At 39.1% G+C, this 17,241-nt stretch overlaps 1 long non-coding RNA gene across 3 annotated transcripts; it reads right to left on the reverse strand.

Moving 5' to 3' along the window:
- Positions 1–834: 834 nt before the first annotated feature.
- Positions 835–13,398, reverse strand: LOC130679870 (uncharacterized). 3 transcript variants are annotated; one of them, XR_008992853.1, is made up of 7 exons: positions 12,843–13,398; positions 10,642–10,738; positions 5,098–5,169; positions 4,083–4,210; positions 3,833–3,921; positions 2,224–2,351; positions 835–1,428 (listed from the first exon to the last, which is right to left on the reverse strand). It is a non-coding gene; the product is annotated as an uncharacterized LOC130679870 (long non-coding RNA). The 3 variants fall into 3 exon arrangements; XR_008992852.1 differs by having other exon boundaries at positions 847–1,428; positions 2,218–2,351; positions 12,843–13,393; XR_008992854.1 differs by lacking the exons at positions 10,642–10,738; positions 12,843–13,398 and adding an exon at positions 6,511–6,923 and having other exon boundaries at positions 852–1,428; positions 2,218–2,351.
- Positions 13,399–17,241: the final 3,843 nt, after the last annotated feature.

Here is a 17,241-nt window from a genome sequence, read left to right on the forward strand (position 1 = left end):
GGCAGGACGGGGCTTCTTTCTGGCCCGCTGGTGATGGCTTATTTCTTGACCTCAGTGCTAACACCACAGGTGTGATCACTTTATGACATTTCATTTACCTGTACATTTATTCTATGTGTACTTTTTCTATATGTGACTATTATACTTCAGTAAAATTTTTTTTTAAAACAGATGTTATTATTCACAATAGTCAAGATATGAAAACAAGCTGAATGTCTAAATGTCCATCAGAGGATGAATGAATAAATAAGACTTCACACACATATATACACCATAGATTATTGAGCCATGAGAAAGAAGGAAATCCTACCATTTGAAACAACTTGGATGAACCTTGAGGGCATTATGCTAAACGAAATGTCAACAAAGAAAGAAAAATACTGCATACTATCACTTATATGTAGAATCTAAAAAAGCCAAACTCAGAGAAACAGAGCAGACTGGTGGTTACTGGGGGGGGATGGGGGGGAGAACAAAATGGGGAAAATGGGGAGGCACTGATCAAAGGATACAAACTTTCAGTTACAAGATTAATAAGTTCTGGGGACCTAATATACAGCCTGGTGATTATAGCTAATAATACTGTATGATATACATGAAAGTTGGTGAAGAGATCTTCGAGGTTCCACCCTCCGCCTCACCCTGAACCTTTCTGCACAGGTCCTAGAAATGCAAGGAAACACCAAACAGCACGTCACAGAGCTCCTCATCTCCCTCGCCGCTGCCTCCCATCCTTCATTTCCCTCGTTCTCCATGTGGGGTGCACTCTTGACCAAAGGGCAGTCCACAAGAACCTAACTCTATAAATGTGATAATCATTATTAAGGACTGAATACAGACATGTTCTTTGCAGTCTTGAAAAGCAGACAGGAAAGGCAGCATCATGCACACACACTATCGATTCACTGACACTGAGAAAACCATCTGTAGAAAACAGAAAAAGACATCAAGGAAAGAAGCTACAGTGCATGCTTTGGTTTAATTTATTACCTGAATCATTAAAATCAACGTCACCAAGCCACCTGAAGCCTCACTCCACGTGTAGTGTCAGAGATAAGCAAGCATGCACTTGCGCTGGTAAAGAATTTTACTATTTGTCAACTCACATTGCTTCCGAGGAGAGACTAAAACGATGATTGACACACACAGGAGGAGAATTCTCTACAAAACTGAGAAACACAATTAGAGTCAAATCCAGAAAAAAAAAATCTTATTGTATCCCAAAGTGACAATATTGGCAAAATGAATTTTCTTTGAAGCAAAAGACTGGCATCTTTATTATCCTAAAACTGGAGTAGCATTCAAGATTCTGAGGATGAGCAGTAAAACAGTTATCTTCGTAGCTTCTAAGAAATAACCTTTGCATACTTTGAGGGCTTGGCACTTGATGTTTCTTCATTCTTTTTTCTTTCGTTAACTTCTCGCTCACTGCAGAATAAAAAAAGCATAGGGAATTTTTTTCTAGGGTTACTATTGAATTTGTTTAACCAAGTATTTCTCCAATTCTAAACATTAGCAAATCTAACACAATTTTCTCATATCCAAAAATTATCTAAAATGCTCTTTATACTAATGAGTACTGACTGTTGCAATTTTCATTAATACTTTCCTGGCAATGCTATCAACTGTCGTAAATTCAGTGACTATACTGTCATACAAAATTGTATGAACCTATAAGACCGATTTCTTTTTTCCTTGATCAAACTTATGGCTGTCATATAGAGAGTTGTTCCATTTCTTTTTATTTTTCCTATTAAATTATAACTAAATTCTCCAGTATTGATTGTTTTCTATATAGTTATAGGACGTGAAGGCTTGGAAACATTTTTTAAAATGCTATCTCCTTGCATCCCTACGAAAACTGTCCTGTATAGCAACCATGTCCTTTATATACAGGAGGAACGGAGACACTGTGAAGTGAACTGGCCTGTCCCATGCTCCTTAGTTCATAAGCATCCCCTTTGCATGTCCTGATTCTATCACTGTACAATAGCTTGCAATCTCTTTCCCAGGTGCTCCAACCATCATTGTTTTTCATCATCAAAATAAAAATTTCTTTTGAAAGTGCTTTGCAAAGTCACTGCCAACTTCTAAAGTGAAGAGCAATTGTTCTATTTTGAATGTGTGATGTCAAGTGCGTAATTTTCGATTAAGAGGAAGTGTTTTTTTGCAAACAGGCACAACATATCAAACGAAGCCATAAACCTCTTCACGTACAAGTACAACATGCTCTGACACGTGGCACACTTGTTGGGGTGCATCTTGTCATATGGACCTCGAACAGGATCATAGTCTGCAGTGCACACCAGCTTTCAGTTTCTCACCATGTCCCGGAATTCATGGCACTGATCCTGCAGGTAGGAGTGAAAAAAAATAAGATGTTACTATGATAATCTGATCGTTACAACTGAATATAAAATTGCTTGGTTAGATACAAACTCAGACACTTGAGGGGAAAATAAAAACCTAGGGAAAATTACATCTTAGAGATGAATACGTTTTAAAGGCACCCTAATTCAATATCTGCTTAGGAAGTGGGAATCCTCTGCATAGAATCCCAGGCAAATAATTGTCTTGCCCCCATAGAATTTTACTACCATCTAAGGCAGTCTGCACAATATTTAGACGATGTTCACTAAGCTGAGCACCAAATCCGTCTCCCTACAATTTTGATCATTGTTCCACACATAAAAAGCTCTGGAATGAATTAAAGGGATGCTCTTTTAGCTGACACAAACATGTCAACACACTTTCAGCTTTGTTCCTCAAGAATGAAAATTAAAAAAAATGTTTCTTTATCAAGTTTGTCTTTTAACAGTCACTGTGTTGTGTCTCTAATGGATTTCCTTTGGTTGTTATTTTAAAAAACCTCTAAGATAAACACTCATTATCCCCTTTTGCAAATGGGAAAACATAAGTCTCAGAGAGATTAAGCAATTAACGTCAATGCTGGATTGTGATCAGAAATCTGCTAACAACCAGGCTATCCTTCTTGTCTTCTTTGCTTTTACCTGGCAGAGAATAAAATTCCTATACATTTGTAAGAAGATAGAGCTGCCTTTTTGTTCCCTGAAAAATAAGAAGGACTTACTTACACATATATAGGGAGTATTTTTTTTGTTTGAAATTTCTAAAAACAGATTTTTTTAAGTGAAAAAATTTGATCCAGATTAGCCTGGAGAGATCATTTGGAGTTGTACAATAAAGTTTTTTCTCAAAGCTGTTCACCTACCAAAATGTTTATCAGATTCATTTTCTTTTAATGATAATTATTATTAATTTTTTATCTATTTTGGTCAGTATGGACCTAATGAAAAGGTGGCTTATTATGGGAAGACCTTTCTGGGGAAATTTCTCTAATTCACTTGTTTAACTGGAGTCCAGGGACGGATTAGAAAAGATTATGGTGCGTCATATTCTATCTATTAGTGTTGTAAAGCATTGGACATTATTTTTAAAGCCCCAAAATGAACACAAGGCGGCAATGGAATGCCAACTCAAGAACTTATCATCTAGGTTAAGTTTTTGATACATTCTTTTTTTTAATTTTGGTATCTAATTGCTTGATGATATGTTTTAACACTTCAGAAAAGAAATTCACTTCGGAGCAACGACAATTTGACCGTCGTCACGGGGCGCACGGACACGTGGGGACTGAAGGAGGGTCCCTCTCGGGACGCTGAAGAGCGTGCTGCCTCTATCACATCAGGCCGGGCCTCTCTTGTTTACCGCTGTGTCCACAATGACTGGAACAGACTCCGTAAGTATCTGTTGAATGAATTAACTTTATGACCAGCCGTCCAGATCTAAGTATCACCTGTCAAACACGCACCCGTCAAAACCTGCTTTTCGTTGTTCTTCTCTCCTGTGCTTCCCGTGTTCTCCTTGTCTTTCTTTTTTCTTTCGGCTGCTTCTCTTTCCCTTGAAGAAAAAAGTGTAAAGAAACAATGCTACCAAAGGGAACAGACACTCATCAGTTACTAGATCTGCTTTAAAAACGTGTTGTTTTCTCAAACTGATGAGAAATGATTATTACTACTTTAAGACTCACAATTCAAGGGCCATTTTTGGAAACTACTCACAGCTGTTCCTTACACATAGTGCACTTATTGCGATATGTCCTGCAGTCTGGACCATGGACAGAGTCACTTTCTCGGGTGCAGATAAGTCGTCCATTTTTCATTTGGCTTCTAAACTCATCACATATATCCTGAAAAGAAGGCAAGGTTATATAGGAAATGGCTGTTTTCACAGAGTTACTTGATTTGGCTTAAACATCTGAAGATTTTGACTCAAGTGAGGCAACCACTTAACCTTGCTTTGGAGGCAGTTTAATGACCCACAAAGATGTCCACATTCAAATTCCTGGAAACTGTAAACATGTTGCCTTATATGGCAAGGAGGAATTGAGGTTGAAGATGGAATTAAGATGGCTAATCAGCTGACTCTAAAATGGAGAGATTGTCCTAAGTCATCTAGGGAGACCCAAAGTAATTACAATGGTTCTTATGAGTGAAAGAGGGAGGCAAGAAAATAAGTGTCAGAACGATGCAGCATAAAAACGATTCCATCTCCCCAAGCTGACTTCAAAGACAGCCACAAGCCAAGGATTACAGGCAGCATCTAGCAGTTAGAAAAAGGCCAAGAAGACCCTCCTCCAGAGCCTCCACCAAAGAATACAGCCCTACTGACATCTTGGTCTCAACACAGATCCATTCAGGACTTCTGAACCCAGCGACATATGGTAATAAGTTTGTGCTGTTTTAACCCCACTTTTGGTAGTGATTTGTTGTAGCAGCTGAATCTCATTTTCCCCATCTATAATATAAGGTCAAAAAAGTATTCGAGCAGGCTCAGAGACTTAAACAAACTACTATTTTTTAAAGTGCTTTGTAAAATGTTAGAGTGGAAGCTTTCCATTTGGCGTTAAATTTCTATACTGAGCAAGTTACCAGTGATATTCACGTGAATGACGGCTTCCCACCTACTAAGGGCAAGATCACGGGTTGGCAACACTGACACCTCTTTCCATATATTTGATAGATAAGTGTTGACTTACAGGAAGACCATTCTTGCCAAATTAAGGTAATGACTCACCTTTCCTGAGTTGCTTCAGTCCCATTTGATCTGTTGCCGGGATGCTTATTTTTTTCCTTTGCTTCTATTTGCCTAGAAGAGAAAAGAGCCAATAGTCATCTTGTTTACATATACTCAGGTTCAGAAGGAGCTTCGGAGGGTGTGGGCAATAAGCCACTTCCTTCACAGAGAATCGCTCTGCATAGCCCCAAGATGGACAGGCAGCTCAGTTATTATTAAGCTCCCTCATCACAGGTAGATACTCCAAGGAAATCAACTCAAGCAATTTCAGAGTCTCCTTTATTTGTGTCCAAATTTATCTCCCTATAACGTCCATCCTTTTGTCTTATTTCACACTTTCAGGCCAACACAGAACAAGCCTGCTGAATCCATGACCTCCAGGCATTAAGGCTTCAGACATTTGAAGGCAAGTTTTGGGTCTCCAGGTCCAGCTTCCCACAGCTCTCTCACTTTCCATCAGAAGCTGTGGTTTTGGAACTCCAGCGGAACACTTACCCCTCACCCTGCTAAGTGTAGTTACCATTGGTCACCACACAAACATTTTACGATATCAGGAGCTTTATTCCCTATGCTGTACTTCCATACATACAAGGAACTCACCATTCTAGTTCCTTCATTTGTAGGTCAACCCATTATATTATTTCTTAAAGTATGGAACCCAATTTTGATTGAAATCCCATGACTTTATATTTCTTTGAATCTTCAGGATATATTTTACCACACCTTACCTATTTCTTACACGTGCAAAGGGAGCTCCCTAAAAAGAATATTCGTATTTCATATATATACATATAATACACACACACACATGCATATGTATATATTCATGTTACATACACTCATACGCATGCTTGTTTTGGTACCAAGTGAAACTTTGGAAGAGAAATATTTTGTATACAATTTGCAGTATTCGGATCTTGGGTCAACTGCACCAGAATCACCTGGACTCCTTGTTAAAAATCAGATTACTGAGTTCCAATCTAGATGATGTCAATTAAACTGTCAGGATGGTCAGTGAATCTGAATTTTATAAAACCTCACAGGTGATTCTTACTGCACATGGAAGCTTAGGAGCACTGACACAAATCCTTTATCAGAAAGGGAAGAGATTTAAAAAGGAAAACAAAATATGATCCTAAGATACTTTTTAGATCACCTTCCTCAAGGGCAGGTGATCTAGAAAGTATCTTAGGATCATATTTCACTTGGTACCAAAACAAGCATGTGTAAGACTGTATGTAACATGAATATTTATATATGCATGTGTGTGTGTGTTATGCGTATATATATATATGAAATATAAATATTCTTTTTAGGGAGCTCCCTTTGCACATGTAAGAAATAGGTAAGTGGTGGTAAAATATATCCTGAAGATTCAAAGAAATATAAAGTCATGGATTTTTAATCAAGTACCTTTGGGAAAAGAAGGTATCCGTAATGATTCAGATTGCTGGTATTCTAGTTACAGTCATGGCTATGCTCAAAAACCTCCAGTGGCCTCTGATCACACAAAGAATAAAATTCAAAGTTCTTCTCTTGGCCTAAAAAGACTTATATGATCTTTCCAAACTCATTTCCTGAAATTCCCATGCAATAATCTTGAGACACAATGACCTCCTTTGTTTCTCTTTTTTTATTGAAATACAGTTGACATACAATAAATATATGTTAGTTTCAGGTATACAATGCAACGATTCAACAATTATATGCACTATAAAATGCTCACCGTGATAGGTGTAGTTACCATCTGTCACCACACAAAGGTATGACCATACTGACTCTCCCCATGATTTATTTAATTTCTATAACCAGCAGTTTGTACCTCTTTATCCCCTTCACCTGTTTCACCCTCATCCCTGTCCCCACTTCCTCTACGGCAATCCTTTCTGTTTCTTGAGCTTGCTAAATTCTTCTTTTTCAACATTTTTTATTGACATACAGCTTATATATAATATTATATTATATTGGTTTCAGATAAATGACTTAGTTATTTATCAATTATATACATTATTAAATGCTAACCATGATAAGTGTAGTTACCATTGGTCACCACATAAAAATTTTACAATATTAGGAGCTTTATTCCCTATGCTGTACTTCCAAGGCTATGACTGAATTATTCTATGGTTTGAGGTTTGTACCGCTTTATTCCCTCCGCCTGTTTCAGCCATCCCCTTACTCCTACGGTAACCGAATGTCCATTCTCTTTGTTTACGAGTCTGTTTCTGTGTTTTTTTTAATTGTACATTTTTGTCCATGTGCTCTTGAAAAGAATGTATATTCTACTGTTTTTGTATGTAACATTCTTAATATATTTGAATACAGTTGCATGTCATCTGTCACTCAAATCCACTGTTTAGTTATTGGTTTTCTGTCTGAATGACCTATCCACATTATATAAGTGGGGCATTAAAGTCCTATACTATTATTATTTTACTGTCAATCTCTCCTTTTATGTCTGTTAATATTTGCTTCATATACTTAGGAGCTCCACTGTTGGGTGCATAAACAGTTATAATTGTTACAGCTTCCTGCTGGATTGTGCCCTTAATCACTATGTCATGTAGCTTCTTTGTCTCTTGTTGCAGCCCTTGTTTTAAAGTCTATCTTGTCTGACAGAAGTATAGCTACTGCAGCTTTTTTCTTTTTCCTATTTTCATGGAATATCTTTTTCCATCCCTTCAGTTTCAGTATTTAGATTTAAAGTTAATCTCTTTTGGCAGCAAACAGATGGGTCTTGTTTTTTATCCACTCGGTCACCGTATGTATTTTGATTGGGGCATTTAGTCATTTACATTTAGAGTACTTATTGATAGGTATGTAGTTATTGCCATTTTGTCAAATGTTTTATGGTTGTTCGTCCTGTTCCTCTCTTACCCTCTTTTTCTCTTGCTCTCCCCTTGTGTATTGTGACTTTCTTAAGTGTTACATTTAAATTTGTTTTTCCATTTTCTGTGTATCCATTATAGGTTTCTGGCTTGTGGTTACAATGGGGTTCTTAGAGGATATCCTACACACATAGCAATCAATGGTAAGTTGATGGTTACTTAAGTTCCAATGTATTATTACAATACATTTTTTACTCCCCCTCCTCCTTCTTTTACACTTTTTTATTTAGTGACTCCCTTAACTAACTTTTAAAATGTAATTGATTACATTACTTTGGTCTTGACCTTCAGACTAGGTTTTAAGGGACTGATCTACTATCACTGATACACATTTGTTTTTACCTGTGAAATTTTCATTTTCAGATTTTCCTTGCTTCTAGTTAGGGTCTTGTTTTCCTCTTAAAGAAGACCCTTTAACATTTCTTGTAAGGACAGTTCAGTGGTGGTGAACTCTTAAAGTTATTTTGATCTGTGAAGCTCTTTATCTCCCCTTCCATCCTGAATGATAACCTTGCTGGGTGGAGTATTCTTGGTTGTAGGTTTTTTTTCTCTTTCAGAACTTTGAATATATCGTGCCACTCTCCTAGAGTTTCTGCTGAGAAATCAGCTAATTGTCTTATGGGGTTTCACCTGTATGTAACCTGTTGCTTTTCTTTTGCTGTTTTTAAGATTTTCTCATATTTTCTGATCTTTGATACTTCAATCATGATGTGTCCTGGTGTGGGCCTACCTGTGTTTAGCTTGATTAGGGCTCTCTCTGCTACCTACACCTGGATGTCTGTTTCTTTCTCTGGTTTAGGGAAGTTTTCAGCTATTATTTCTTCCAATAAGTTTTCTACTCCTTTTACTCTTTTCTTATGGGACTCTTATAATGCAAATGTTTAGATGTTCGATATTGTCCCAAAGCTCTCTTCACTTATCCTCATTTCCTTTTTTTCTTTCTTATTTCTGTTCAGCTTGAGTACTTCCTATCACTGCCTTCCAAGGTGCTGACCTGCTCTTCGGGACCCTCCAGTCTGCTGCTGATTCCCGCTCATGTATTTGTCATTTTTTTATTGTGCTTGTTGCATTCTTCATCTCTGATTGGTTTGTTTTCGATTTTCTCTCTCTCTCTGTAGAGGTTGTCACTGAGTTCCTCCACTCTTCTCTCAAGTCTGGTGAGTTTCTTCATAATCATTAACTTGAACCTTTGTCTGATAGATTGCTTAACTCTTGTTTCATTTGGTTCTTTTCCTTAGTTTTGTCATGTTGTTTTGTTTAAGTATATCCCTCTGTCTCCTCATTTCGTTTGACTTTCTGTGCTTGACTTTATCAGTTAGGAGAAAGAGCTACGTCTCCCAGTCTTGAAGGATCGGCCTTGGGTAAGGAAGGTCCCTAGGTAGACTGTGTGCGCCTGGTAGTTTGGGCTAGCTTACTGAAGGCTGGAGTGTGTGAGTCAGGGTGTCTGGTGTCAGGGCCCTCATGGCATGGCTGCACAGGGGCACATTTGGAAGGGCTCAACTGAAGGGGTTCCTGAGTGGATACTGATGTGCTCCACACTGGAAGGAGGCAGTGGGCCCAGCCCCTCCTCTGAAGCTACCGGCTCCATGCTCTGTTTCAAGAGAAACAAAATGTGGCTAACACGATTATTGTTGCCCCTACCCTCATTATAAAAATGAGGAGACTGAAGTCTAGGGAAGTGAAAAAACCTGTCCAAAAACATGGAGCTGACATAGCCATGTGATGTTAAAAGCCTAGCACTGCCCTACTGTGCTATCTTACTTCTATTAAAGAATTTTTTATAACGTGAATGAATACCAGGCTAGCATTCATAACTGGATTCTAGGTTCGCTCGGAAGTTCACTCCTTCATGAGACCTTGAACTGAAAAAAAAACTTCAGTTTCTCACATGTGTAAAATGCAGCACTTGGATTGGTTAGATTTTCTCACATGAGCTATACTACTACTAGATTGTAGGTTTTTACAAGGAGAGAGGTGATGAGTGTGTGCGTGTTTGTGGAGAAGCATTAAATGCTTACTCAATGCACGTGAATTAAATGCCACCATTAATAGCATTGTGATATATGCATCAAATTTTAGAACTGTGAGTACTCATCAAGGTCACCTAGGAAACTACCTCTATATACAGATGACACCAACAGTGGTTGTTACTTGTCCCAGTAACGCAAATCAAGAGTGGTTGAGTTGGATCATAAAGCACTCCAATTGAACACCATTCACCAAGGGAAAATGAATTGAAGGAACACACCCCAGATTATACAATAAATGTGTCCCATACAGTTGACAAAAGCAACCCTCTAAAACTATTCTGGTCAACTATTCCAAATGATCATCTTCAACTCTCCCTAGGATTTGTTCAAGGCATAAAGAGCAATTATCTACTATCTAGCACTTACAGGTCACAGCAATATGATAGACAATAGAGTAGGAATCAACCACTTATTAACTGTCCTTGCTAGGGTTCATTTTAACTTAGGGGATGTAAGAGAAAGAGACAATATTTGGGAATTAACAAAAAGAATAATATTCATGGAGGGAGCCACAAGCAGATGAGAAATAGCCGTTCATTCAGGAGTACCGTGTAGCTATCTTTTAGACTTGCCAGTTGAAAGAGGTACTTATAGTATCTGTTGACACATGAGGCACTTATTCTTACATGTTTTTCCGTCAGCATCATGTACAGGATCTCTCTCCCGAGTACAGCTGAGTTTCCAATTTTGCATTTTTTTCCCCCAATACTCAGCACACTGGTCCTGAAAAGAGAGAAGGGAGCAGGCCTTGTGGGTTACCTGGTTTGTTGTATTTTTATTAAGTTTGGTAAACAATTTGAGTAAGAAAAGTTCTTGTCTAACATCTAGGATTGCTATCTACAGATACAGAGGGGCTGGAATCTTCCATATTCTAAGAGGTCAGTTGTCATAGGTAATAATGTTGCTCTTCAGAATCTACAAAGGAAATAAAACTGGCTGGGATTTAATAGCATAAATCAAGGGTCAGCAAACTAGAGCCTACAAGATTAATCTGTCCTGTTGCCTATTTTTATATGTAACATTTTATATATGAACTTTGAAACACAGCCACACTCATTCGTTTAGATATTATTTATGGCTGCTTTCCCATAATAATGGCAGAGTTGAATAGTTGCAACAGAGACCATACGACCCACAATGCCTAACCTATTTGCTATTTGGCCTCTTACAGAAAAAAGAAATTGCTGGCCTCTGGTGTAGAGAGAAGGGAGAAAGAAATGCTGGGAAAAAGCACAAGGACGCAAAATGCCAAGGAAAGTAGCTTAAGTGAGAACTTAGCGTACTAAAGGAGAAAAGATAGAAAAATAAAAAGGCCAGAATATATCAAAGATAAGGATTGAGCCTGTGTCAGAGCTGGAAGTAAAGAGGCGGTTTTGATATCCCAAGGTTGTTAGAAGAGAAATAAGGAGGTTGTGATCTTATGCAGTTGTGTTAACTTGCATGCAGAGTGGGCTTGTGCAAGATCTTCGTGCTGACACTTAAACATGTCTTAAACACACCCTACATTATTCCATGTCAGTCCTCTAAGAGTACTGCCAAATAAGGGAAACGAGAGTTCAGTGAAATGAAGTAATTTACTCAATTTCACACATCCTAAGAGGCAGGGACAGGAATCGTACCCAAAGCTATCTGACTACAAAACCTATGCTATTTCACCATGTGATGCTTCTGCACATCTATAGAAAATGAACCTCATTCTGGGAAAGGGAATAATCAAAGAAACTGAAGAGCACGAGGTGCTGATAGGAAACATCTGCCCTCTTATACCACTCCGTATCATGGCTCATAGGTGATATACGCATTAATTTCATACAATGTAGGCTAATTGTTCTCCAGAACAGCTACATAGGTCAATACTTCATTTTATGTCATAAAGGTTCTCTTTTTTACCCATATCCTTACTATCATTTGTATAGGTTGATCTAATTTTTACCAACTTGGTATGTGTAAAAGATCTAATTTTGGGCTTGGGTTTTTCCAAAAGCTGACAAGGCTGAGAATATCTTGGGAAATGTGCCTACCGTTTAGCGGCTGCCAAGAGGCCGAGCCCATGTGGGGGGAACAGCGTGAGGCAGAACCTACTGGAGGTAAAGAAGGCTGAAGCTGGCTGGATCATGGCCTGGCTCTAGAGCAGCAAATACATACTGCCCCTCAGGGAGGAGGCAGTCAGTGGGAAGTTGGAAGTAGAATGGAGCTAACTGGAGTTCAAACCCTGTGCACAGCCCTTTCATTTCCAGGAGACTGGGGCCTAGAACAGATGCCAGGGAATGAAGCGTTCATGCTCGACAAGCACAGGATTCATAATGAGGGCCATGGGATGTAAAGCCAGTGGCTTCCTCTTTCCCTGAAGGCTCTGGGGAAGTGACGGGGGAAAGAGTTGCAAGAGACAATGGGTTGTTGAAATGCCTGTCCCCTACAGTGGGGAAAATTCAATAAATGTTGGGGCTGTATGGAATCACAAGGTGTTTGCAAACCCAATATACACATACACCTCACATATAACTTACATGTGTACATAGTTATATGGTACTGCTAAGATAGGACACTTAACCATGTTCTATAGGGCAGGCATGGGTCTAAGCCTATTTCTCTCAGGGAATGCCTTATCCTCACCCTGGGGGAGATTTAGTAATGTGGTTACCCTAGATACATACAGTAATTGTCTTTTGTTTAATCCACATTATTGGTTCTCAAGTTTTGATATGAAGTGCAAGATAAAAATTCAAGTTGATGGTAGAGTTTGTATTGGGTAAAAGGGATCCCCCCCCTCATCAGTGGTCTGCTCCGATGCACGTGTCAGAACGCGATGGAACCCTGTCTGACTTACGTCATAATGGCCCTACTGGTGTACTGTACTTAAGCACGGCCCAGGCCAGTCAGTCAGAGAGTGAGTGAGGAGACAGCCAATTCAGTTGTCTGCTGTTCTTGAATATACTGGCCTGCTTCTTGGCTGTCATCACTTGAACCTCTGGCAGCAGAGTTCCAGGGAGGAAGGCACCTGAGCCATGAAGCACAAATGAAAAAGGAAACATCTTGAAACCGTATGTTCCCCAAAAGTGGCCAGGATGTCAAGAGATGTGTGTCAGTGATATTCTCTGAGCACTGGGGAACTAGAAACTGTCTTCTAAAGAGAAAAGGAGCAAAGATTCCTACTTATGGGAGAGAAAGGGCAGGAAGGTGGGAGGGAAGAAAAGGTGTGGGTGCACTGGTCTTTCCAAGGGATCAGATAATCTGGGGGTCAAGAGAAGGTTCCTGTGATTAGGTCCTTGTCTCTGTGGCTCAGGACCTGTGTTCCCTACATCATGTCGCTCTGGGTTACTGTATCACCGATGTAGTGATTGAGTAGTATAATGTTGATTTTGTATCCTGCAACTTTGCTGTATTCTGATATCAGTTCTAGTCGTTTTGGGGTAGAGTCTTTAGGGTTTTTTATGTACAGTATCATGTCATCTGCAAATAGTGACAGTTTAACTTTTTCTTTACCAATCTGGATTCCTTGTATTTTTTTGTTTTTTCTGATTGCTGTGGCTACGACTGCCTGTACTATGTTAAATAACAGTGGGGAGAGTGGGCATCCCTGTCTAGTTCCCGATCTCAGAGGATACAAAATCAACACACAGAAATCTGTGGCTTTCCTGTACACTAACAATGAACCAACAGAAAGAGAAATCAGGAAAACAACTCCATTCACAACTGCATCAAAAAAAAATAAAATACCTAGGAATAAACTATACTCTGAAAACTACAAGTCACTCTTAAGAGAAATTAAACGGGACACTAACAGATGGAAACGTAGATGCAAACGTATATACTTGTGGCTAGGAAGAATTAATATCATCAAAATGGCCATCCTGCCCTAAGCAATATACAGATTTGATGCAATCCCTATGAAACTACCAGCAACATTCTTCAATGAACTGGAACAAATAATTCAAAAATTCATATGGAAACACCAAAGACCCTGAATAGCCAAAGCAATCCTGAGAAAGAAGAATAAAGTAGGGGGGATCTCACTCCCCAACTTCAAGCTCTATTATAAAGTCATAGTAATCAAGACAATTTGGTACTGGCACAAGAGCAGAGCCACAGACCAATGGAACAGACTAGAGAATCCAGACATTAACCCAGACATATATGGTCAATTAATATTTGATAAAGGAGCCATGGACATACAATGGGGAAATGACAGTCTCTTCAACAGATGGTGCTGGCAAAACTGGACAGCTACATGTAGGAGAATGAAACTGGACCATTGTCTAACCCCATATACAAAAGTAAACTCAAAATGGATCAAAGACCTGAATGTAAGCCATGAAACCATTAAACTCTTGGAAGAAAACTTAGGCAAAAACCTCTTAGACATAAGCATGAGTGACCTCTTCTTGAACATATCTCCCCGGGCAAGGAAAACAACAGCAAAAATGAAGAAGTGGGACTATATTAAGCTGAAAAGCTTCTGTACAGCAAAAGACACCATCAATAGAACAAAAAGGAACCCTACAGTATCGGAGAATATATTTGAAAATGACAGATCTGATAAAGGCCTGACGTCCAGAATATATAAAGAGCTCACACGCCTCAACAAACAAAAAACAAATAACCCAATTTAAAAATGGGCAGAGGAACTGAACAGACGGTTTTCCAAAAAAGAAACATAGATGGCCAACAGACACATGAAAAGATGCTCCACATCGCTAATTATCAGAGAAATGCAAATTAAAACTACAATGAGGTATCACCTCACACCAGTAAGGATGGCTGCCATCCACAAGACAAACAACAACAAATGTTGGCGAGGCTGTGGAAAAAGGGGAACCCTCCTACACTGCTGGTGGGAATGTCAATTAGTTCAACCATTGTGGAAAGCAGTATGGAGGTACATCAAAATGCTCAAAACAGACTTACCATTTGACCCAGGAATTGCACTCCTAGGAATTTACCCTAAGAATGCAGCAATCAAGTATGAGAAAGACCAGTGCACCCCTATGTTTATCGCAGCACTACTTACAATAGCCAAGAATTGGAAGCAACCTAAATGTCCATCGATAAATGAATGGATAAAGAAGAGGTGGTACACATACACAATGGAATACTACTCAGCCATAAGAAAAGGGCAAATCCTACCATCTGCAGCAACATGGATGGAGCTGGAGGGTATTATGCTCAGTGAAACAAGCCAAGCGGAGAAAGAGAAATACCAAATGATTTCACTTATCTGTGGAATATAAGAACAAAGGAAAAACTGAAGGAACAAAACAGCAGCAGAATCACAGAACTCAAGAATGGACTAAGAGGTATCAAAGGGAAAGGGACTGGGGAAGATGGGTGGGTAGGGAGGGATAAGGGGGGGAGAAGTAGGGGGGTACTAAGATTAGCATGCATGGGGTGGTAGGAGAAAAGGGAGGGCTGTACAACACAGAGAAGGCAAGTAGTGATTCTACAACATTTTGCTATGCTGATGGACAGTGACTGTAAAGGGGTTTATAGGGAGTACCTGGTATAGGGGAGAGCCTAGTAAACATCATATTCGTCATGCAAGTGTAGATTAGTGATACCAAAAAAAAAAAAAAAGGGCAGTTCCTGTGTGGTAACCTCCAATGAGTTCTACACAAGAGTATAAAGGGCATATAAAAGTGTAGGCAAAGGGTGTGTCTGTGTTTATACAGAGGATCAAAGCCTAATTGGGCTACCCCGAAAATGAACTAAGATACGATATGAAAAAGAACTTCCAACATCTGCACTCTCTGGAAGACTCATGCCAGATGATCATCAAAAAATCCCAACAAAGATCCACGCGCTGCTACAGCTGTAGATGCACTCGTCCCACCAGTTCCTGGACTTGCCATGGGAATGAAGGAGGAGATAACTAAGCTGACCTGTGCATACAGTAAAACAACAAATTTGACTGGATCTATACTGTTGGAACTCAACCAAGAATTTGGAGAAGTGCAAATTGTAGCGCTCCAAAATCTTACAACTACAGACTATTTGCTGCTACAAGAACATAAGGGATGTGAACATTCCTCAGGAATGGGTTGTTTTGATTTGTCTGATTTCTCTCAGACTGTTCAAGTTCAGTTGGACAATATCCACCATATCATAGATAAGTTTTCACAAATGCCTAAGGTGCCTAACTGGTTTTCTTGGTTTCACTGGAGATGGCTGGTAATTACAGGTATGCTTTGGTTATGTAACTATACTCCTATTACGTTAATGTGTGTGTGCAATTTTAGTAGCTTAAAACTTATACATGCTGAAGTTACTCTACAAGAAGATATGTCAAAGAAATAATCAATCTTCCCATGTTTTTTTCCGCCTGCTACTTCTATAGCTTTTCTTCTTCCTTCCTAATTACAACCCTTAAATAGAATTTGTGCCTCATATCAAATTTACCAAGTATCATAATTCTTCCAAGTGGTAAAGATACCTCAAGACAAATGCTGGGCATAGAAGCTACAGGGCATAAATATGCAAAGAAGTAAGAAGCTAACCATTTCAAACAATAAGGCTTCTCTCTCACTTACCAACTTTACATTTCCCTGTATGGCCCCGGAAGATGACTGGTTAGCCAGAGACGGGTAAGATTCCTCAAGGGAGGAACAACCTAAGACAGGCACAGTCGCAGGGGCGTCATCAGGTGAGAAATTGGGGATCAACAGAGGTGAGGCTTAGAACCTCACCCCCCCTGTTCTGAGAGAAATCTTCTGCATATGTGGATGTTTTATGGCCCTTGTCTAGCTTGGATTAACACATAGTCTACAGGCACACACCTGATCATCTACATTTGCTCTCTTACAACACTAAACTATGTTTTCTACCTTTATCTTGTATCTACCTACCACTTCAGCATTTTATTAAAAATAATAATAATCAAGAGAGAAAGGTGGTATCCACAAATAAATCAAGTATAAAAATCAAATGTGTATTCATATTTGAACTGACTGTTTATAGTTCATAATGCATGAGCAAAACCGAAGGTTTCTGTGATGGCTGCCCTTGTACTGTTCACCATGTAAGAACTTATTCACTATGTAAGAATTTGTTCTCCATGTAAGAATTTGTTTGTTATGCCTCAGAAGACTGGAGACTGATGAAAATTAGGCTTGGGGTGGATTAATGATTGTGCATTGAGCATTGACTCCCCTATACAGAATTTTATTGTTGTTAACAACCATTTGATCAATAAGTTTGAGAGATGCCCTCACAAAAAAAAAAAAAAAGTACAC

Source organism: Manis pentadactyla, chromosome 12 (genome assembly GCF_030020395.1).
Source record: "Manis pentadactyla isolate mManPen7 chromosome 12, mManPen7.hap1, whole genome shotgun sequence".
In the NCBI taxonomy this organism is placed as follows: Eukaryota; Metazoa; Chordata; class Mammalia; order Pholidota; family Manidae; genus Manis; species Manis pentadactyla.